General features: G+C 42.7%; 1 protein-coding gene across 1 annotated transcript in view; it reads left to right on the top strand.

The window, feature by feature from the left end:
* LOC141075783 (alpha-2,8-sialyltransferase 8F-like) overlaps nucleotides 1-22,613 on the top strand; it is a 433,541-nt gene that overhangs the window by 74,326 nt on the left and 336,602 nt on the right. The gene's annotated exons all lie outside the window — the stretch shown is intronic.

Raw genomic sequence — 22,613 nt, 5'->3', positions numbered from 1 at the left:
TGTTACCATTAGTCTCTACTGTATCACTGCTGCCTGTTACTATTAGTCTCTGCTGTATCACTGCTGCATGTTACTATTAGTCTCTCCTGTATCACTGCTGCCTGTTACTATTAGTTTCTGCTGTATCACTGCTGCCTGTTACTATTAGTTTCTGCTGTATCACTGCTGCCTGTTACTATTAGTCTCTGCTGTATCACTGCTGCCTGTTACTATTGGTCTCTGCTGTATCACTGCTGCCTGTTACTATTAGTCTCTGCTGTATCACTGCTGCCTGTTACTATTAGTCTCTGCTGTATCACTGCTGTCTGTTACTATTAGTCTCTCCTGTATCACTGCTGCCTGTTACTATTGGTCTCTGTTGTATCACTGCTGCCTGTTACTATTAGTCTCTGCTGTATCAATGCTCACTGTTACTATTAGTCTCTGCTGTATCACTGCTGCCTGTTACTATTAGTCTCTGTTGTATCACTGCTGCCTGTTACTATTAGTCTCTGCTGTATCACTGCTGCCTGTTACTTTTAGTCTCTGCTCTATCACTGCTGCCTGTTACTATTAGTCTCTGCTGTATCACTGCTGCCTGTTACTATTAGTCTCTGCTGTATCACTGCTGCCTGTTACTATTAGTCTCTGCTGTATCACTGCTGCCTGTTACTATTAGTCTCTGCTGTATCACTGCTGCCTGTTACTATTAGTCTCTGCTGTATCACTGCTGCCTGTTACTATTAGTTTCTGCTGTATCACTGCTGCCTGTTACTATTAGTCTCTGCTGTATCACTGCTGCCTGTTACTCTTAGTCTCTGCTGTATCACTGCTGCCTGTTACTATTAGTCTCTGCTGTATCACTGTTGCCTGTTACTATTAGTCTCTGCTGTATCACTGCTGCCTGTTACTATTATTCTCTGCTGTATGACTGCTACCTGTTACTATTACTCTCTGATGTATCACTGCTGCCTGTTACTATTAGTCTCTGCTGTATCACTGCTGCCTGCTACTATTAGTCTCTGTTGTATCACTGCTGCCTGTTACTATTAGTCTCTGCTGTATCACTGCTGCCTGTTACTATTAGTTTCTGCTGTATCACTTCTGCCTGTTACTATTAGTCTCTGCTGTATCAATGCTGCCTGTTACTATTAGTCTCTGCTGTATCACTGCTGCCTGTTACTATTAGTCTCTGCTGTATCACTGCTGCCTGTTACTATTAGTCTCTGCTGTATCACTGCTGCCTGTTACTATTAGTCTCTGCTGTATCACTGCTGCCTGTTATTATTAGTCTCTGCTTTATCACTTCAGCCTATTACTATTAGTCTCTGCTGTATCACTGCTGTCTGTTACTATTAGTCTCTGCTGTATCACTGCTGCCTGTTACTATTAGTCTCTGCTGTATCACTGCTGCCTGTTACTATTAGTCTCTGCTGTATCACTGCTGCCTGTTACTATTAGTCTCTGCTGTATCACTGCTGCCTGTTACTATTAGTCTCTGCTGTATCACTGCTGCCTGTTACTATTAGTCTCTGCTGTATCACTGCTGCCTGTTATTATTAGTCTCTGCTGTATCACTTCAGCCTGTTACTATTAGTCTCTGCTGTATCACTGCTGCCTGTTACTATTAGTTTCTGCTGTATCACTTCTGCCTGTTACTATTAGTCTCTGCTGTATCAATGCTGCCTGTTACTATTAGTCTCTGCTGTATCACTGCTGCCTGTTACTATTAGTCTCTGCTGTATCACTGCTGCCTGTTACTATTAGTCTCTGCTGTATCACTGCTGCCTGTTACTATTAGTCTCTGCTGTATCACTGCTGCCTGTTATTATTAATCTCTGCTGTATCACTTCAGCCTATTACTATTAGTCTCTGCTGTATCACTGCTGTCTGTTACTATTAGTCTCTGCTGTATCACTGCTGCCTGTTACTATTAGTCTCTGCTGTATCACTGCTGCCTGTTACTATTAGTCTCTGCTGTATCACTGCTGCCTGTTACTATTAGTCTATGCTGTATCACTGCTGCCTGTTACTATTAGTCTCTGCTGTATCACTGCTGCCTGTTACTATTAGTCTCTGCTGTATCACTGCTGCCTGTTATTATTAGTCTCTGCTGTATCACTTCAGCCTGTTACTATTAGTCTCTGCTGTATCACTGCTGTCTGTTACTATTAGTCTCTGCTGTATCACTGCTGCCTGTTACTATTAGTCTCTGCTGTATCACTGCTGCCTGTTACTATTAGTCTCTGCTGTATCACTGCTGCCTGTTATTATTAGTCTCTGCTGTATCACTTCAGCCTGTTACTATTAGTCTCTGCTGTATCACTGCTGTCTGTTACTATTAGTCTCTGCTGTATCAATGCTGCCTGTTACTATTAGTCTCTGCTGTATCACTGCTGTCTGTTACTATTAGTCTCTGCTGTATCACTGCTGCATGTTACTATTAGTCTCTGCTGTATCACTGCTGCCTGTTACTATTAGTCTCTGCTGTATCACTGCTGCCTGTTACTATTAGTCTCTGCTGTATCACTTCAGCCTGTTACTATTAGTCTCTGCTGTATCACTGCTGCCTGTTACTATTAGTCTCTGCTGTATCACTGCTGCCTGTTACTATTAGTCTCTGCTGTATCACTGCTGCCTGTTACTATTAGTCTCTGCTGTATCACTGCTGCCTGTTATTATTAGTCTCTGCTGTATCACTTCAGCCTGTTACTATTAGTCTCTGCTGTATCACTGCTGCCTGTTACTATTAGTCTCTGCTGTATCACTGCTGCCTGTTACTATTAGTCTCTGCTGTATCACTGCTGTCTGTTACTATTAGTCTCTGCTGTATCACTGCTGTCTGTTACTATTAGTCTCTGCTCCATCACTGCTGCCTGTTACTATTAGCCTCTCCTGTATCACTGCTGCCTGTTACTATTAGTCTCTGCTGTATCACCGCTGTCTGTTACTATTAGTCTCTGCTGTATCACTGCTGCCTGTTACTATTATTCTTTGCTGTATCACTGCTGCCTGTTATTATTAGTCTCTGCTGTATCACTGCTCCTGTTACTATTAGTCTCTGCTGTATCACCGCTGTCTGTTACTATTATTCTCTGCTGTATCACTGCTGCCTGTTACTACTAGTCTCTGCTGTATCACTGCTGCCTGTTACTATTATTCTCTGCTGTATCACTGCTGCCTGTTACTATTAGTCTTTGCTGTATCACTGCTGCCTGTTACTATTAGTCTCTGCTGTATCACTGCTGCCTGTTACTATTAGTCTCTGCTGTATCACTGATGCCTGTTACTATTAGTCTCTGCTGTATCACTGCTGCCTGTTACTATTAGTCTCTGCTGTATCACTGCTGCCTGTTACTATTAGTCTCTGCTGTATCATTGCTGCCTGTTACAATTAGTCTCTGCTGTATCACTGCTGCCTGTTACTATTAGTCTCTGCTATATCAATGTTACCTCTTACTATAAGTCTCTGCTGTATCACTGCTGCCTGTTACTATTAGTCTCTGCTGTATCACTGCTGCCTGTTACTATTAGTCTCTGCTGTATCACTGCTGCCTGTTACTATTAGTCTCTGCTGTATCACTGCTGCCTGTTACTATTAGTCTCTGCTGTATCACTGCTGCCTGTTACTATTAGTCTCTGCTGTATCACTGCTGCCTGTTACTATTAGTCTCTGTTGTATCACTGCTGCCTGTTACTATTAGTCTCTGCTGTATCACTGCTGCCTGTTACTATTAGTCTCTGTTGTATCACTGCTCCCTGTTACTATTAGTCTCTGCTGTATCACTGCTGCCTGTTACTATTAGTCTCTGTTGTATCACTGCTGCCTGTTACTATTAGTCTCTGCTGTATCACTGCTGCCTGTTACTATTAGTCTCTGTTGTATCACTGCTCCCTGTTACTATTAGTCTCTGCTGTATCACTGCTGCCTGTTACTATTAGTCTCTGTTGTATCACTGCTCCCTGTTACTATTAGTCTCTGCTGTATCAATGCTCACTGTTACTATTAGTCTCTGCTGTATCACTGCTGCCTGTTACTATTAGTCTCTGCTGTATCACTGCTGCCTGTTACTATTAGTCTCTGTTGTATCACTGCTCCCTGTTACTATTAGTCTCTGCTGTATCACTGCTGCCTGTTACTATTAGTCTCTGTTGTATCACTGCTGCCTGTTACTATTAGTCTCTGCTGTATCACTGCTGCCTGTTACTATTAGTCTCTGTTGTATCACTGCTCCCTGTTACTATTATTCTCTGCTGTATCACTGCTGCCTGTTAGTATTAGTCTCTGCTGTATCACTGCTGCCTGTTACTATTAGTCTCTGCTGTATCGCTTCTGCCTGTTACTATTAGTCTCTGTTGTATCACTGCTCCCTGTTACTATTAGTCTCTGCTGTATCAATGCTCACTGTTACTATTAGTCTCTGCTGTATCACTGCTGCCTGTTACTATTAGTCTCTGCTGTATCACTGCTGCCTGTTACTATTAGTCTCTGTTGTATCACTGCTCCCTGTTACTATTAGTCTCTGCTGTATCACTGCTGCCTGTTACTATTAGTCTCTGTTGTATCACTGCTGCCTGTTACTATTAGTCTCTGCTGTATCACTGCTGCCTGTTACTATTAGTCTCTGTTGTATCACTGCTCCCTGTTACTATTATTCTCTGCTGTATCACTGCTGCCTGTTAGTATTAGTCTCTGCTGTATCACTGCTGCCTGTTACTATTAGTCTCTGCTGTATCGCTTCTGCCTGTTACTATTAGTCTCTGCTGTATCACTGCTGCCTGTTACTATTAGTCTCTGCTGTATCAATGCTCACTGTTACTATTAGTCTCTGCTGTATCACTGCTGCCTGTTACTATTAGTCTCTGTTGTATCACTGCTCCCTGTTACTATTAGTCTCTGCTGTATCACTGCTGCCTGTTACTATTAGTCTCTGTTGTATCACTGCTGCCTGTTACTATTAGTCTCTGCTGTATCACTGCTGCATGTTACTATTAGACTCTGCTGTATCACTGCTGCCTGTTACTATTAGTCTCTGCTGTATCACTGCTGCCTGTTACTATTAGTCTCTGCTGTATCGCTTCTGCCTGTTACTATTTGTCTCTGCTGTATCACTGCTGCCTGTTACTATTAGTCTCTGCTGTATCAATGCTCACTGTTACTATTAGTCTCTGCTGTATCACTGCTGCCTGTTACTATTAGTCTCTGTTGTATCACTGCTGCCTGTTACTATTAGTCTCTGCTGTATCACTGCTGCCTGTTACTATTAGTCTCTGTTGTATCACTGCTCCCTGTTACTATTAGTCTCTGCTGTATCACTGCTGCCTGTTACTATTAGTCTCTCCTGTATCACTGCTGCCTGTTACTATTAGTCTCTGTTGTATCACTGCTGCCTCTTACTATTAGTCTCTGCTGTATCAATGCTCACTGTTACTATTAGTCTCTGCTGTATCACTGCTGCCTGTTACTATTAGTCTCTGTTGTATCACTGCTGCCTGTTACTATTAGTCTCTGCTGTATCACTGCTGCCTGTTACTATTAGTCTCTGCTGTATCACTGCTGCCTGTTACTATTAGTCTCTGCTCTATCACTGCTGCCTGTTACTAATAGTCTCTGCTGTATCACTGCTGCCTGTTACTATTAGTCTCTGTTGTATCACTGCTGCCTGTTACTATTAGTCTCTGCTGTATCACTGCTGCCTGTTACTATTAGTCTCTGCTGTATCACTGCTGCCTGTTACTATTAGTCTCTCCTGTATCACTGCTGCCTGTTACTATTAGTCTCTGCTGTATCACTGCTGCCTGTTACTATTAGTCTCTGCTGTATCACTGCTGCCTGTTACTATTAGTCTCTGCTGTATCACTGCTGCCTGTTACTATTAGTCTCTGCTGTATCACTGCTGTCTGTTACTATTAGTCTCTCATGTATCACTGCTGCCTGTTACTATTAGTCTCTGCTGTATCACTGCTGCCTGTTACTATTAGTCTCTGCTGTATCACTGCTGCCTGATACTATTAGTCTCTGCTGTATCACTGCTGCCTGTTACTATTAGTCTCTGCTGTATCACTGCTGTCTGTTACTATTAGTCTCTGTTGTATCACTGCTGTCTGTTACTATTAGTCTCTGCTGTATCACTGCTGTCTGTTACTATTAGTCTCTGCTGTATCACTGCTGCCTGTTACTATTAGTCTCTGCTGTATCACTGCTGCCTGTTACTATTAGTCTCTGTTGTATCACTGCTGCCTGTTACTATTAGTCTCTGCTGTATCACTGCTGTCTGTTACTATTAGTCTCTGCTGTATCACTGCTGTCTGTTACTATTAGTCTCTGCTGTATCACTGCTGCCTGTTACTATTAGTCTCTGCTGTATCACTGCTGCCTGTTACTATTAGTCTCTGCTGTATCACTGCTGTCTGTTACTATTAGTCTCTGCTGTATCACTGCTGCCTGTTACTATTAGTCTCTGCTGTATCACTGCTGCCTGTTACTATTAGTCTCTGCTGTATCACTGCTGTCTGTTACTATTAGTCTCTGCTGTATCACTGCTGCCTGTTACTATTAGTCTCTGCTGTATCACTGCTGCCTGTTACTATTAGTCTCTGCTGTATCACTGCTGCCTGTTACTATTAGTCTCTGCTGTATCACTGCTGTCTGTTACTATTAGTCTCTGCTGTATCACTGCTGCCTGTTACTATTAGTCTCTGCTGTATCACTGCTGCCTGTTACTATTAGTCTCTGTTGTATCACTGCTGCCTGTTACTATTAGTCTCTGCTGTATCACTGCTGCCTGTTACTATTAGTCTCTGCTGTATCACTGCTGCCTGTTACTATTAGTCTCTCCTGTATCACTGCTGCCTGTTACTATTAGTCTCTGCTGTATCACTGCTGCCTGTTACTATTAGTCTCTGCTGTATCACTGCTGCCTGTTACTATTAGTCTCTGCTGTATCACTGCTGCCTGTTACTATTAGTCTCTGCTGTATCACTGCTGTCTGTTACTATTAGTCTCTCATGTATCACTGCTGCCTGTTACTATTAGTCTCTGCTGTATCACTGCTGCCTGTTACTATTAGTCTCTGCTGTATCACTGCTGCCTGTTACTATTAGTCTCTGCTGTATCACTGCTGCCTGTTACTATTAGTCTCTGCTGTATCACTGCTGTCTGTTACTATTAGTCTCTCATGTATCACTGCTGCCTGTTACTATTAGTCTCTGCTGTATCACTGCTGCCTGTTACTATTAGTCTCTGCTGTATCACTGCTGCCTGATACTATTAGTCTCTGCTGTATCGTTGCTGCCTGTTACTATTAGTCCCTGTTTTATCACTGCTGCCTGTTACTATTAGTCCCTGTTTTATCACTGCTGCCTGTTACTATTAGTCTCTGTTGTATCACTGCTGCCTGTTACTATTAGTCTCTGCTGTATCACTGCTGCCTGTTACTATTAGTCTCTGTTGTATCACTGCTGCCTGTTACTATTAGTCTCTGCTGTATCACTGCTGCCTGTTACTATTAGTCTCTGCTGTATCACTGCTGCCTGTTACTATTAGTCTCTGTTGTATCACTGCTGCCTGTTACTATTAGTCTCTGCTCTATCACTGCTGCCTGTTACTATTAGTCTCTGCTGTATAACTGCTGCCTGTTACTATTAGTCTCTGCTGTATCACTGCTGCCTGTTACTATTAGTCTCTCCTGTATCACTGCTGCCTGTTACTATTAGTCTCTGCTGTTTCACTGCTGCCTGTTACTATTAGTTTCTGCTGTATCACTGCTGCCTGTTACTATTAGTTTCTGCTGTATCACTGCTGCCTGTTACTATTAGTCTCTCCTGTATCACTGCTGCCTGTTACTATTAGTCTCTGCTGTATCACTGCTGCCTGTTACTATTAGTCTCTGCTGTATCACTTCTGCCTGTTACTATTAGTCTCTGCTGTATCACTGCTGCCTGTTACTATTATTCTCTGCTGTATCACTGCTGCCTGTTACTATTATTCTCTGCTGTATCCCTGCTGCCTGTTACTATTAGTCTCTGCTGTATCACTGCTGCCTGTTACTATTAGTCTCTGCTTTATCCCTGCTGCCTGTTACTATTAGTCTCTGCTGTATCTCTGCTGCCTGTTACTATTAGTCTCTGCTGTATCCTTGCTGCCTGTTACTATTAGTCTCTGCTGTATCCCTGCTGCCTGTTACTATTAGTCTCTGCTGTATCACTGCTGCCTGTTACTATTAGTCTCTGCTGTATCACTTCTGCCTGTTACTATTAGTCTCTGTTGTATCACTGCTGCCTGTTACTATTAGTCTCTGCTGTATCACTGCTGCCTGTTACTATTAGTCTCTGCTGTATCACTGCTGCCTGTTACTATTAGTCTCTGCTGAATCACTGCTGCCTGTTACTATTAGTCTCTCCTTTATCACTGCTGCCTGTTACTATTAGTCTCTGCTGTATCACTGCTGCCTGTTACTATTTGTTTCTGCTGTATCACTGTTGCTTGTTACTATTAGTCTCTGCTGTATCACTTCTGCCTGTTACTATTAGTCTCTGTTGTATCACTGCTGCCTGTTACTATTAGTCTCTGCTGTATCACTTCTGCCTGTTACTATTAGTCTCTGCTGTATCACTGCTGCCTGTTACTATTAGTCTCTGCTGTATCACTTCTGCCTGTTACTATTAGTCTCTGCTGTATCACTGCTGCCTGTTACTATTAGTCTCTGCTGTATCACTGCTGCCTGTTACTATTAGTCTCTGCTGTATTACTGCTGCCTGTTACTATTAGTCTCTGTTGTATCACTTCTGCCTGTTACTATTAGTCTCTGTTGTATCACTGCTGCCTGTTACTATTAGTTTTTGCTGTGTCACTTCTGCCTGTTACTATTAGTCTCTGCTGTATCACTCCTGCCTGTTACTATTAGTCTCTGATGTATAACTGCTGCCTGTTACTATTAGTCTCTGCTGTATCACTGCTGCCTGTTACTATTAGTCTTTGTTGTATCACTGCTGCCTGTTACTATTAGTCTCTTCTGTATCACTGCTGCCTGTTACTATTAGTCTCTGCTGTATCACTGCTGCCTGTTACTATTAGTCTCTGTTGTATCACTGCTGCCTGTTACTATTAGTCTCTGCTGTATCACTGCTGCCTGTTACTATTAGTCTCTGCTGTATCACTGCTGCCTGTTACTATTAGTCTCTGCTGTATCACTGCTGTCTGTTACTATTAGTCTTTGCTGTATCACTGCTGCCTGTTACTACTAGTCTCTGCTGTATCACTGCTACCTGTTACTATTAGTCTCTGCTGTATCAATGCTGCCTGTTACTATTAGACTCTGCTGTATCACTGCTGCCTGTTACTATTAGTCTCTGCTGTATCACTGCTGCCTGTTACTATTAGACTCTGCTGTATCACTGCTGCCTGTTACTATTATTCTCTGCTGTATCACAGCTGTCTGTTACTATTAGTCTCTGCTGTATCACTGCTGCCTGTTACTATTAGTTTCTGCTGTATCACTGCTGCCTGATACTATTAGTCTCTGCTGTATCACTGCTGCCTGTTACTATTAGTCTCTGCTGTATCACTGCTGTCTGTTACTATTAGTCTCAGCTGTATCACTGCTGCCTGTTACTATTAGTCTCTGCTGTATCACTGTTGCCTGTTACTATTAGTCTCTGCTGTATCACTGCTGCCTGTTACTATTAGTCTCTGCTGTATCACTGCTGCCTGTTACTATTAGTCTCTGCTGTATCACTGCTGCCTGTTACTATTAGTCTCTGCTGTATCACTGTTGCCTGTTACTATTAGTCTCTGCTGTATCACTGCTGCCTGTTACTATTAGTCTCTGCTGTATCACTGCTGCCTGTTACTATTAGTCTCTGCTGTATCACTGTTGCCTGTTACTATTAGTCTCTGCTGTATCACTGCTGCCTGTTACTATTAGTCTCTGCTGTATCACTGCTGCCTGTTACTATTAGTCTCTGCTTTATCACTGCTGTCTGTTACTATTAGTCTCTCCTGTATCACTGCTGCCTGTTATTATTAGTCTCTGCTGTATCACTGCTGCCTGTTACTATTAGTCTCTGCTGTATCACTGCTACCTGTTACTATTGGTCTCTGCTGTATCACTGCTGCCTGTTACTATTATTCTCTGCTGTATCACTGCTGCCTGTTACTATTAGTCTCTCCTGTTTCACTGCTGCCTGTTACTATTAGTCTCTGTTGTATCACTGCTGCCTGTTACTATTAGTCTCTGCTGTATCAATGCTGCCTGTTACTATTAGTCTCTGCTGTATCACTGCTGCATGTTACAATTAGTCTCTCCTGTATCACTGCTGCCTGTTACTATTAGTTTCTGCTGTATCACTGCTGCCTGTTACTATTAGTTTCTGCTGTATCACTGCTGCCTGTTACTATTAGTCTCTGCTGTATCACTGCTGCATGTTACTATTAGTCTCTCCTGTATCACTGCTGCCTGTTACTATTAGTCTCTGCTGTATCACTGCTGCATGTTACTATTAGTCTCTCCTGTATCACTGCTGCCTGTTACTATTAGTTTCTGCTGTATCACTGCTGCCTGTTACTATTAGTCTCTGTTGTATCACTGCTGTCTGTTACTATTAGTCTCTCCTGTATCACTGCTGCCTGTTACTATTAGTCTCTGCTGTATCACTGCTGTCTGTTACTATTAGTCTCTCCTGTATCACTGCTGCCTGTTACTATTAGTCTCTGCTGTATCACTGTTGTCTGTTACCATTAGTCTCTACTGTATCACTGCTGCCTGTTACTATTAGTCTCTGCTGTATCACTGCTGCATGTTACTATTAGTCTCTCCTGTATCACTGCTGCCTGTTACTATTAGTTTCTGCTGTATCACTGCTGCCTGTTACTATTAGTTTCTGCTGTATCACTGCTGCCTGTTACTATTAGTCTCTGCTGTATCACTGCTGCCTGTTACTATTGGTCTCTGCTGTATCACTGCTGCCTGTTACTATTAGTCTCTGCTGTATCACTGCTGCCTGTTACTATTAGTCTCTGCTGTATCACTGCTGTCTGTTACTATTAGTCTCTCCTGTATCACTGCTGCCTGTTACTATTGGTCTCTGTTGTATCACTGCTGCCTGTTACTATTAGTCTCTGCTCTATCAATGCTCACTGTTACTATTAGTCTCTGCTGTATCACTGCTGCCTGTTACTATTAGTCTCTGTTGTATCACTGCTGCCTGTTACTATTAGTCTCTGCTGTATCACTGCTGCCTGTTACTTTTAGTCTCTGCTCTATCACTGCTGCCTGTTACTATTAGTCTCTGCTGTATCACTGCTGCCTGTTACTATTAGTCTCTGCTGTATCACTGCTGCCTGTTACTATTAGTCTCTGCTGTATCACTGCTGCCTGTTACTATTAGTCTCTGCTGTATCACTGCTGCCTGTTACTATTAGTCTCTGCTGTATCACTGCTGCCTGTTACTATTAGTGTCTGCTGTATCACTGCTGCCTGTTACTATTAGTCTCTGCTGTATCACTGCTGCCTGTTACTCTTAGTCTCTGCTGTATCACTGCTGCCTGTTACTATTAGTCTCTGCTGTATCACTGTTGCCTGTTACTATTAGTCTCTGCTGTATCACTGCTGCCTGTTACTATTATTCTCTGCTGTATGACTGCTACCTGTTACTATTACTCTCTGATGTATCACTGCTGCCTGTTACTATTAGTCTCTGCTGTATCACTGCTGCCTGCTACTATTAGTCTCTGTTGTATCACTGCTGCCTGTTACTATTAGTCTCTGCTGTATCACTGCTGCCTGTTACTATTAGTTTCTGCTGTATCACTGCTGCCTGTTACTATTAGTCTCTGCTGTATCACTGCTGCCTGTTACTCTTAGTCTCTGCTGTATCACTGCTGCCTGTTACTATTAGTCTCTGCTGTATCACTGTTGCCTGTTACTATTAGTCTCTGCTGTATCACTGCTGCCTGTTACTATTATTCTCTGCTGTATGACTGCTACCTGTTACTATTACTCTCTGATGTATCACTGCTGCCTGTTACTATTAGTCTCTGCTGTATCACTGCTGCCTGCTACTATTAGTCTCTGTTGTATCACTGCTGCCTGTTACTATTAGTCTCTGCTGTATCACTGCTGCCTGTTACTATTAGTTTCTGCTGTATCACTTCTGCCTGTTACTATTAGTCTCTGCTGTATCAATGCTGCCTGTTACTATTAGTCTCTGCTGTATCACTGCTGCCTGTTACTATTAGTCTCTGCTGTATCACTGCTGCCTGTTACTATTAGTCTCTGCTGTATCACTGCTGCCTGTTACTATTAGTCTCTGCTGTATCACTGCTGCCTGTTATTATTAGTCTCTGCTTTATCACTTCAGCCTATTACTATTAGTCTCTGCTGTATCACTGCTGTCTGTTACTATTAGTCTCTGCTGTATCACTGCTGCCTGTTACTATTAGTCTCTGCTGTATCACTGCTGCCTGTTACTATTAGTCTCTGCTGTATCACTGCTGCCTGTTACTATTAGTCTCTGCTGTATCACTGCTGCCTGTTACTATTAGTCTCTGCTGTATCACTGCTGCCTGTTACTATTAGTCTCTGCTGTATCACTGCTGCCTGTTATTATTAGTCTCTGCTTTATCACTTCAGCCTGTTACTATTAGTCTCTGCTGTATCACTGCTGCCTGTTACTATTAGTCTCTGCTGTATCACTGCTGCCTGTTACTATTAGTCTCTGCTGTATCACTGCTGCCTGTTATTATTAGTCTCTGCTGTATCACTTCAGCCTGTTACTATTAGTCTCTGCTGTATCACTGCTGTCTGTTACTATTAGTCTCTGCTGTATCAATGCTGCCTGTTACTATTAGTCTCTGCTGTATCACTGCTGTCTGTTACTATTATTCTCTGCTGTATCACTGCTGCATGTTACTATTAGTCTCTGCTGTATCACTGCTGCCTGTTACTATTAGTCTCTGCTGTATCACTGCTGCCTGTTACTATTAGTCTCTGCTGTATCACTGCTGCCTGTTACTATTAGTCTCTGCTGTATCACTGCTGCCTGTTACTATTAGTCTCTGCTGTATCACTGCTGCCTGTTACTATTAGTCTCTGCTGTATCACTGCTGCCTGTTATTATTAGTCTCTGCTGTATCACTTCAGCCTGTTACTATTAGTCTCTGCTGTATCACTGCTGTCTGTTACTATTAGTCTCTGCTCCATCACTGCTGCCTGTTACTATTAGTCTCTCCTGTATCACTGCTGCCTGTTACTATTAGTCTCTGCTGTATCACCGCTGTCTGTTACTATTAGTCTCTGCTGTATCACTGCTGTCTGTTACTATTATTCTTTGCTGTATCACTGCTGCCTGTTACTATTAGTCTCTGCTGTATCACTGCTCCTGTTACTATTAGTCTCTGCTGTATCACCGCTGTCTGTTACTATTAATTTCTGCTGTATCACTGCTGTCTGTTACTATTATTCTTTGCTGTATCACTGCTGCCTGTTACTATTAGTCTCTGCTGTATCACTGCTCCTGTTACTATTAGTCTCTGCTGTATCACCGCTGTCTGTTACTATTATTCTCTGCTGTATCACTGCTGCCTGTTACTATTAGTCTCTGCTGTATCACTGCTGCCTGTTACTATTATTCTCTGCTGTATCACTGCTGCCTGTTACTATTAGTCTTTGCTGTATCACTGCTGCCTGTTACTATTAGTCTCTGCTGTATCACTGCTGCCTGTTACTATTAGTCTCTGCTGTATCACTGATGCCTGTTACTATTAGTCTCTGCTGTATCATTGCTGCCTGTTACAATTAGTCTCTGCTGTATCACTGCTGCCTGTTACTATTAGTCTTTGCTGTATCACTGCTGCCTGTTACTATTAGTCTCTGCTGTATCACTGCTGCCTGTTACTATTAGTCTCTGCTGTATCAATGCTCACTGTTACTATTAGTCTCTGCTGTATCACTGCTGCCTGTTACTATTAGTCTCTGTTGTATCACTGCTGCCTGTTACTATTAGTCTCTGCTGTATCACTGCTGCCTGTTACTATTAGTCTCTGCTGTATCACTGCTGCCTGTTACTATTAGTCTCTGCTGTATCACTGCTGCCTGTTACTATTAGTCTCTGCTGTATCACTGCTGCCTGTTACTATTAGTCTCTGCTGTATCAATGCTCACTGTTACTATTAGTCTCTGCTGTATCACTGCTGCCTGTTACTATTAGTCTCTGTTGTATCACTGCTGCCTGTTACTATTAGTTTCTGCTGTATCACTGCTGCCTGTTACTATTAGTCTCTGCTGTATCACTGCTGCCTGTTACTATTAGTCTCTGCTGTATCACTGCTGCCTGTTACTATTAGTCTCTGCTGTATCGCTTCTGCCTGTTACTATTAGTCTCTGCTGTATCACTGCTGCCTGTTACTATTAGTCTCTGCTGTATCAATGCTCACTGTTACTATTAGTCTCTGCTGTATCACTGCTGCCTGTTACTATTAGTCTCTGTTGTATCACTGCTGCCTGTTACTATTAGTCTCTGCTGTATCACTGCTGCCTGTTACTATTAGTCTCTGTTGTATCACTGCTCCCTGTTACTATTAGTCTCTGCTGTATCACTGCTGCCTGTTACTATTAGTCTCTGTTGTATCACTGCTGCCTGTTACTATTAGTCTCTGCTGTATCACTGCTGCATGTTACTATTAGTCTCTGCTGTATCACTGCTGCCTGTTACTATTAGTCTCTGCTGTATCACTGCTGCCTGTTACTATTAGTCTCTGCTGTATCGCTTCTGCCTGTTACTATTAGGCTCTGCTATATCACTGCTGCCTGTTACTATTAGTCTCTGCTGTATCAATGCTCACTGTTACTATTAGTCTCTGCTGTATCGCTTCTGCCTGTTACTATTAGTCTCTGCTGTATCACTGCTGCCTGTTACTATTAGTCTCTGCTGTATCACTGCTGCCTGTTACTATTAGTCTCTGTTGTATCACTGCTCCCTGTTACTATTAGTCTCTGCTGTATCACTGCTGCCTGTTACTATTAGTCTCTCCTGTATCACTGCTGCCTGTTACTATTAGTCTCTGTTGTATCACTGCTGCCTCTTACTATTAGTCTCTGCTGTATCACTGCTGCCTGTTACTATTAGTCTCTGTTGTATCACTGCTGCCTGTTACTATTAGTCTCTGCTGTATCACTGCTGCCTGTTACTATTAGTCTCTGCTGTATCACTGCTGCCTGTTACTATTAGTCTCTGTTGTATCACTGCTGCCTGTTACTATTAGTCTCTGCTGTATCACTGCTGCCTGTTACTATTAGTCTCTGCTCTATCACTGCTGCCTGTTACTATTAGTCTCTCCTGTATCACTGCTGCCTGTTACTATTAGTCTCTGCTGTATCACTGCTGCCTGTTACTATTAGTCTCTGCTGTATCACTGCTGCCTGTTACTATTATTCTCTGCTGTATCACTGCTGACTGTTAATATTAGTCTCTGCTGTATCACTGCTGCCTGTTACTATTAGTCTCTGCTGTATCACTGCTGTCTGTTACTATTAGTCTCTCATGTATCACTGCTGCCTGTTACTATTAGTCTCTGCTGTATCACTGCTGCCTGTTACTATTAGTCTCTGCTGTATCACTGCTGCCTGATACTATTAGTCTCTGCTGTATCGTTGCTGCCTGTTACTATTAGTCCCTGTTTTATCACTGCTGCCTGTTACTATTAGTCTCTGTTGTATCACTGCTGCCTGTTACTATTAGTCTCTTCTGTATCACTGCTGCCTGTTACTATTAGTCTCTGTTGTATCACTGCTGCCTGTTACTATTAGTCTCTGCTGTATCACTGCTGCCTGTTACTATTAGTCTCTGCTGTATCACTGCTGCCTGTTACTATTAGTCTCTGTTGTATCACTGCTGCCTGTTACTATTAGTCTCTGCTCTATCACTGCTGCCTGTTACTATTAGTCTCTGCTGTATAACTGCTGCCTGTTACTATTAGTCTCTGCTGTATCACTGCTGCCTGTTACTATTAGTCTCTCCTGTATCACTGCTGCCTGTTACTATTAGTCTCTGCTGTTTCACTGCTGCCTGTTACTATTAGTTTCTGCTGTATCACTGCTTCCTGTTACTATTAGTCTCTGCTGTATCACTGCTGCCTGTTACTATTAGTCTCTGCTGTATAACTGCTGCCTGTTACTATTAGTCTCTGCTGTATCACTGCTGCCTGTTACTATTAGTCTCTCCTGTATCACTGCTGCCTGTTACTATTAGTCTCTGCTGTATCACTGCTTCCTGTTACTATTAGTCTCTGCTCTATCACTGCTGCCTGTTACTATTAGTCTCTGCTGTATAACTGCTGCCTGTTACTATTAGTCTCTGCTGTATCACTGCTGCCTGTTACTATTAGTCTCTCCTGTATCACTGCTGCCTGTTACTATTAGTCTCTGCTGTTTCACTGCTGCCTGTTACTATTAGTTTCTGCTGTATCACTGCTGCCTGTTACTATTAGTTTCTGCTGTATCACTGCTGCCTGTTACTATTAGTGTCTGCTGTATCACTGCTGCCTGTTACTATTAGTCTCTCCTGTATCACTGCTGCCTGTTACTATTAGTCTCTGCTGTATCAATGCTGCCTGTTACTATTAGTTTCTGCTGTATCACTTCTGCCTGTTACTATTAGTCTCTGTTGTATCACTGCTGCCTGTTACTATTAGTCTCTGCTGTATCACTTCTGCCTGTTACTATTAGTCTCTGCTGTATCACTGCTGCCTGTTACTATTAGTCTCTGCTGTATCACTTCTGCCTGTTACTATTAGTCTCTGTTGTATCACTGCTGCCTGTTACTATTAGTCTCTGCTGTATCACTGCTGCCTGTTACTATTAGTCTCTGCTGTATCACTGCTGCCTGTTACTATTAGACTCTGCTGTATCACTGCTGCCTGTTACTATTAGTCTCTGCTGTATCACTTCTGCCTGTTACTATTAGTCTATGTTGTATCACTGCTGCCTGTTACTATTAGTCTCTGCTGTATCACTGCTGCCTGTTACTATTAGTCTCTGTTGTATCACTGCTGCCTGTTACTATTAGTCTCTGCTGTATCACTTCTGCCTGTTACTATTAGTCTCTGTTGTATCACTGCTGCCTGTTACTATTAGTCTCTGCTGTATCACTGCTGCCTGTTACTATTAGTCTCTGCTGTATCACTGCTGCCTGTTACTATTAGACTCTGCTGTATCACTGCTGCCTGTTACTATTAGTTTCTGCTGTATCACTTCTGCCTGTTACTATTAGTCTCTGTTGTATCACTGCTGCCTGTTACTATTAGTCTCTGCTGTATCACTTCTGCCTGTTACTATTAGTCTCTGCTGTATCACTGCTGCCTGTTACTATTAGTCTCTGCTGTATCACTTCTGCCTGTTACTATTAGTCTCTGTTGTATCACTGCTGCCTGTTACTATTAGTCTCTGCTCTATCACTGCTGCATGTTACTATTAGTCTCTGCTGTATCACTGCTGCCTGTTACTATTAGTCTCTGCTGTATCACTGCTGCCTGTTACTATTAGTCTCTGCTGTATCACTGCTGCCTGTTACTATTAGTCTCTGCTGTATTACTGCTGCATGTTACTATTAGTCTCTGCTGTATCAATGCTGCCTGTTACTATCAGTCTCTGCTGTATCACTGCTGCCTGTTACTATTATTCTCTGCTGTATCACTGCTGCCTGTTACTATTAGTCTCTGTTGTATCACTGCTGCCTGTTACTATTAGTCTCTGCTGTATCAATGCTGCCTGTTACTATTAGTCTCTGCTGTATCACTGCTGCCTGTTACTATTAGTCTCTGCTGTATCACTTCTGCCTGTTACTATTATTCTCTGCTGTATCACTGCTGCCTGTTACTATTAGTCTCTGCTGTATCACTGCTGCCTGTTACTATTAGTCTCTGCTGTATCACTGCTGCCTGTTACTATTAGACTCTGCTGTATCACTGCTGCCTGTTACTATTAGTCTCTGCTGTATCACTGCTGCCTGTTACTATTAGTCTCTGCTGTATCACTGCTGCCTGTTACTATTAGTCTCTGCTGTATCACTGCTGCCTGTTACTATTAGTCTCTGCTGTATCACTGCTGCCTGTTACAATTAGTCTATGCTGTATCAATGCTGCCTGTTACTATTAGACTCTGCTATATCACTGCTGCCTGTTACTATTAGTCTCTGCTGTATCACTGCTGCCTGCTACTATTAGTCTCTGCTGTTTCACTGCTGTCTGTTACTATTAGACTCTGCTGTATCACTGCTGCCTGTTACTATTAGTCTCTGCTGTATCACTGCTGCCTGTTACTATTAGTCTCTGCTGTATCACTGCTGCCTGTTACTATTAGTCTCTGTTGTATCACTGCTGCCTGTTACTATTAGTCTCTGTTGTATCACTGCTGCCTGTTACTATTAGTCTCTGCTGTATTACTGCTGCCTGTTACTATTAGTCTCTGCTGTATTACTGCTGCCTGTTACTTTTAGTCTCTGCTGTTTCACTGCTGTCTGTTACTATTAGTCTCTGCTGTATCACTGCTGCCTGTTACTATTAGTCTCTGCTGTATCACTGCTGCCTGTTACTATTAGTCTCTGTTGTATCACTGCTGCCTGTTACTATTAGTCTCTGCTGTATCACTGCTGCCTGTTACCATTAGTCTCTGTTGTATCACTGCTGCCTGTTACTATTAGTCTCTGCTGTATCACTGCTGCCTGTTACTATTAGTCTCTGCTGTATCACTGCTGCCTGTTACTATTAGTCTCTGCTGTATCACTGCTGCCTGTTACTATTAGTCTCTGCTGTATCAATGCTGCCTGTTACTATTAGTCTCTGCTGTATCAATGCTGCCTGTTACTATTAGTCTCTCCTGTATCACTGCTGCCTGTTACTATTAGTCTCTGCTGTATCAATGCTGCCTGTTACTATTAGTCTCTCCTGTATCACTGCTGCCTGTTACTATTAGTCTCTGCTGTATCACTGCTGCCTGTTACTATTAGTCTCTGCTGTATCACTGCTGCCTGTTACTATTAGTCTCTGCTGTATCACTGCTGCCTGTTACTATTAGTCTCTGTTGTATCACTGCTGCCTGTTACTATTAGTCTCTGCTGTATCACTGCTGCCTGTTACTATTAGTCTCTGTTGTATCACTGCTGCCTGTTACTATTAGTCTCTGCTGTATCACTGCTGCCTGTTACTATTAGTCTCTGCTGTATCAATGCTGCCTGTTACTATTAGTCTCTGCTGTATCAATGCTGCCTGTTACTATTAGTCTCTGCTGTATCAATGCTGCCTGTTACTATTAGTCTCTCCTGTATCACTGCTGCCTGTTACTATTAGTCTCTCCTGTATCACTGCTGCCTGTTACTATTAGTCTCTGTTGTATCACTGCTGCCTGTTACTATTAGTCTCTGCTGTATCACTGCTGCCTGTTACTATTAGTCTCTGCTGTATCACTGCTGCCTGTTACTATTAGTCTCTGTTGTATCACTGCTGCCTGTTACTATTAGTCTCTGTTGTATCACTGCTGCCTGTTACTATTAGTCTCTGCTTTTTCACTGCTGTCTGTTACTATTAGACTCTGCTGTATCATTGCTGCCTGTTACTATTAGTCTCTGCTGTATCACTGCTGCCTGTTACTATTAGTCTCTGCTGTATCACTGCTGCCTGTTACTATTAGTCTCTGCTGTATCACTGCTGCCTGTTACTATTAGTCTCTGCTGTATCACTGCTGCCTGTTACTATTAGTCTCTGCTGTATCACTGCTGCCTGTTACTATTAGTCTCTGCTGTATCACTGCTGCCTGTTACTATTAGTCTCTGCTGTATCACTGCTGCCTGTTACTATTAGTCTCTGTTGTATCACTGCTGCCTGTTACTATTAGTCTCTGCTGTATCACTGCTGCCTGTTACTATTAGTCTCTGCTGTATCACTGCTGCCTGTTACTATTAGACTCTGCTGTACCACTGCTGCCTGTTACTATTAGTCTCTGCTGTATCACTGAGGCCTGTTACTATTAGTCTCTGTTGTATCACTGCTGTCTGTTACTATTAGTCTCTGCTGTATCACTGCTGCCTGTTACTATTAGTCTCTGCTGTATCACTGCTGCCTGTTACTATTAGTCTCTGCTGCATCACTGCTGCCAGTTACTATTAGTCTCTCCTGTATCACTGCTGCCTGCTACTATTAGTCTCTGCTGTATTACTGCTGTCTGTTACTATTAGTCTCTGCTGTATCACTGCTGCCTGCTACTATTAGTCTCTGCTGTATCACTGCTGTCTGTTACTATTAGTCTCTCCTGTATCACTGCTGCCTGCTACTATTAATCTCTCCTGTATCACTGCTGCCTGTTACTATTAGTCTCTGCTGTATCACTGCTGTCTGTTACTATTAGTCTCTGCTGTATCACTGCTGCCTGTTGCTATTAGTCTCTCCTGTATCACTGCTGTCTGTTACTATTAGTCTCTGCTGTATCACTGCTGCCTGTTACTATTAGTCTCTGCTGTATCACTGCTGCCTGATACTATTAGTCTCTGCTGTATCACTTCTGCCTGTTACTATTTGTCTCTGTTGTATCACTGCTGCCTGTTACTATTAGTCCCTGCTGTATCAATGCTGCCTGTTACTATTAGTCTCTGCTGTATCACTGCTGCCTGTTACTATTAGTCTCTGCTGTATCACTGCTGCCTGTTACTATTAGTCTCTGCTGTATCACTGCTGCCTGTTACTATTAGTCTCTGCTGTATCACTGCTGCCTGTTACTATTAGTTTCTGCTGTATCACTGCTGCCTGTTACTATTAGTCTCTGCTGTATCACTGCTGCCTGTTACTATTAGTTTCTGCTGTATCACTGCTGCCTGTTACTATTAGTCTCTGCTGTATCACTGCTCTGTTACTATTAGTCTCTGCTGTATCACTGCTGCCTGTTACTATTAGTCTCTGTTGTATCACTGCTGCCTGTTACTATTAGTCTCTGCTGTATCAATGCTGCCTGTTACTATTAGTCTCTGCTGTATCACTGCTGCCTGTTACTATTAGTTTCTGCTGTATCACTGCTGCCTGTTACTATTAGTCTCTGCTGTATCACTGCTGCCTGTTACTATTATTCTCTGCTGTATCACTGCTGCCTGTTACTATTAGACTCTGCTGTATCACTGCTGCCTGTTACTATTAGACTCTGCTGTATCACTGCTGCCTGTTACTATTAGTCTCTGCTGTTTCACTGCTGCCTGTTACTATTAGTCTCTGCTGTTTCACTGCTGCCTGTTACTATTAGTCTCTGCTGTATCACTGCTGCCTGTTACTATTAGTCTCTGCTGTTTCACTGCTGCCTGTTACTATTAGTCTCTCCTGTATCACTGCTGCCTGTTACTATTAGTCTCTGCTGTTTCACTGCTGCCTGTTACTATTAGTCTCTCCTGTATCACTGCTGCCTGTTACTATTAGACTCTGCTGTATCACTGCTGCCTGTTACTATTAGTCTCTCCTGTATCACTGCTGCCTGTTACTATTAGTCTCTCCTGTATCACTGCTGCCTGTTACTATTATTCTCTGCTGTATCACTGCTGCCGGTTACTATTAGTCTCTGCTGTTTCACTGCTGTCTGTTACTATTAGACTCTCCTGTATCACTGCTGCCTGTTACTATTAGACTCTGCTGTATCACTGCTGCCTGTTACTATTAGTCTCTCCTGTATCACTGCTGCCTGTTACTATTAGTCTCTGCTGTTTCACTGCTGCCTGTTACTATTAGTCTCTCCTGTATCACTGCTGCCTGTTACTATTAGACTCTGCTGTATCACTGCTGCCTGTTACTATTAGTCTCTCCTGTATCACTGCTGCCTGTTACTATTATTCTCTGCTGTATCACTGCTGCCGGTTACTATTAGTCTCTGCTGTTTCACTGCTGTCTGTTACTATTAGACTCTGCTGTATCACTGCTGCCTGTTACTATTAGTCTCTGTTGTATCACTGCTGCCTGTTACTATTAGTCTCTGCTGTATCACTGCTGCCTGTTACTATTAGACTCTGCTGTATCACTGCTGCCTGTTACTATTAGACTCTGCTGTATCACTGCTGCCTGTTACTATTAGTCTCTGCTGTTTCACTGCTGCCTGTTACTATTAGACTCTGCTGTATCACTGCTGCCTGTTACTATTAGACTCTGCTGTATCACTGCTGCCTGTTACTATTAGTCTCTGCTGTTTCACTGCTGCCTGTTACTATTAGACTCTGCTGTATCACTGCTGCCTGTTACTATTAGTCTCTCCTGTATCACTGCTGCCTGTTACTATTAGTCTCTCCTGTATCACTGCTGCCTGTTACTATTAGACTCTGCTGTATCACTGCTGCCTGTTACTATTAGTCTCTCCTGTATCACTGCTGCCTGTTACTATTATTCTCTGCTGTATCACTGCTGCCGGTTACTATTAGTCTCTGCTGTTTCACTGCTGTCTGTTACTATTAGACTCTGCTGTATCACTGCTGCCTGTTACTATTAGTCTCTGTTGTATCACTGCTGCCTGTTACTATTAGTCTCTGCTGTATCACTGCTGCCTGTTACTATTAGACTCTGCTGTATCACTGCTGCCTGTTACTATTAGACTCTGCTGTATCACTGCTGCCTGTTACTA

Source organism: Dendrobates tinctorius, unplaced genomic scaffold (genome assembly GCF_039654945.1).
Source record: "Dendrobates tinctorius isolate UK_male_01 unplaced genomic scaffold, ASM3965494v1 ptg000371l, whole genome shotgun sequence".
NCBI lineage: Eukaryota > Metazoa > Chordata > Amphibia > Anura > Dendrobatidae > Dendrobates > Dendrobates tinctorius.
Note: the sequence above shows the minus strand (reverse complement) of the source record. Positions and strands in the feature narration are given on the sequence as shown.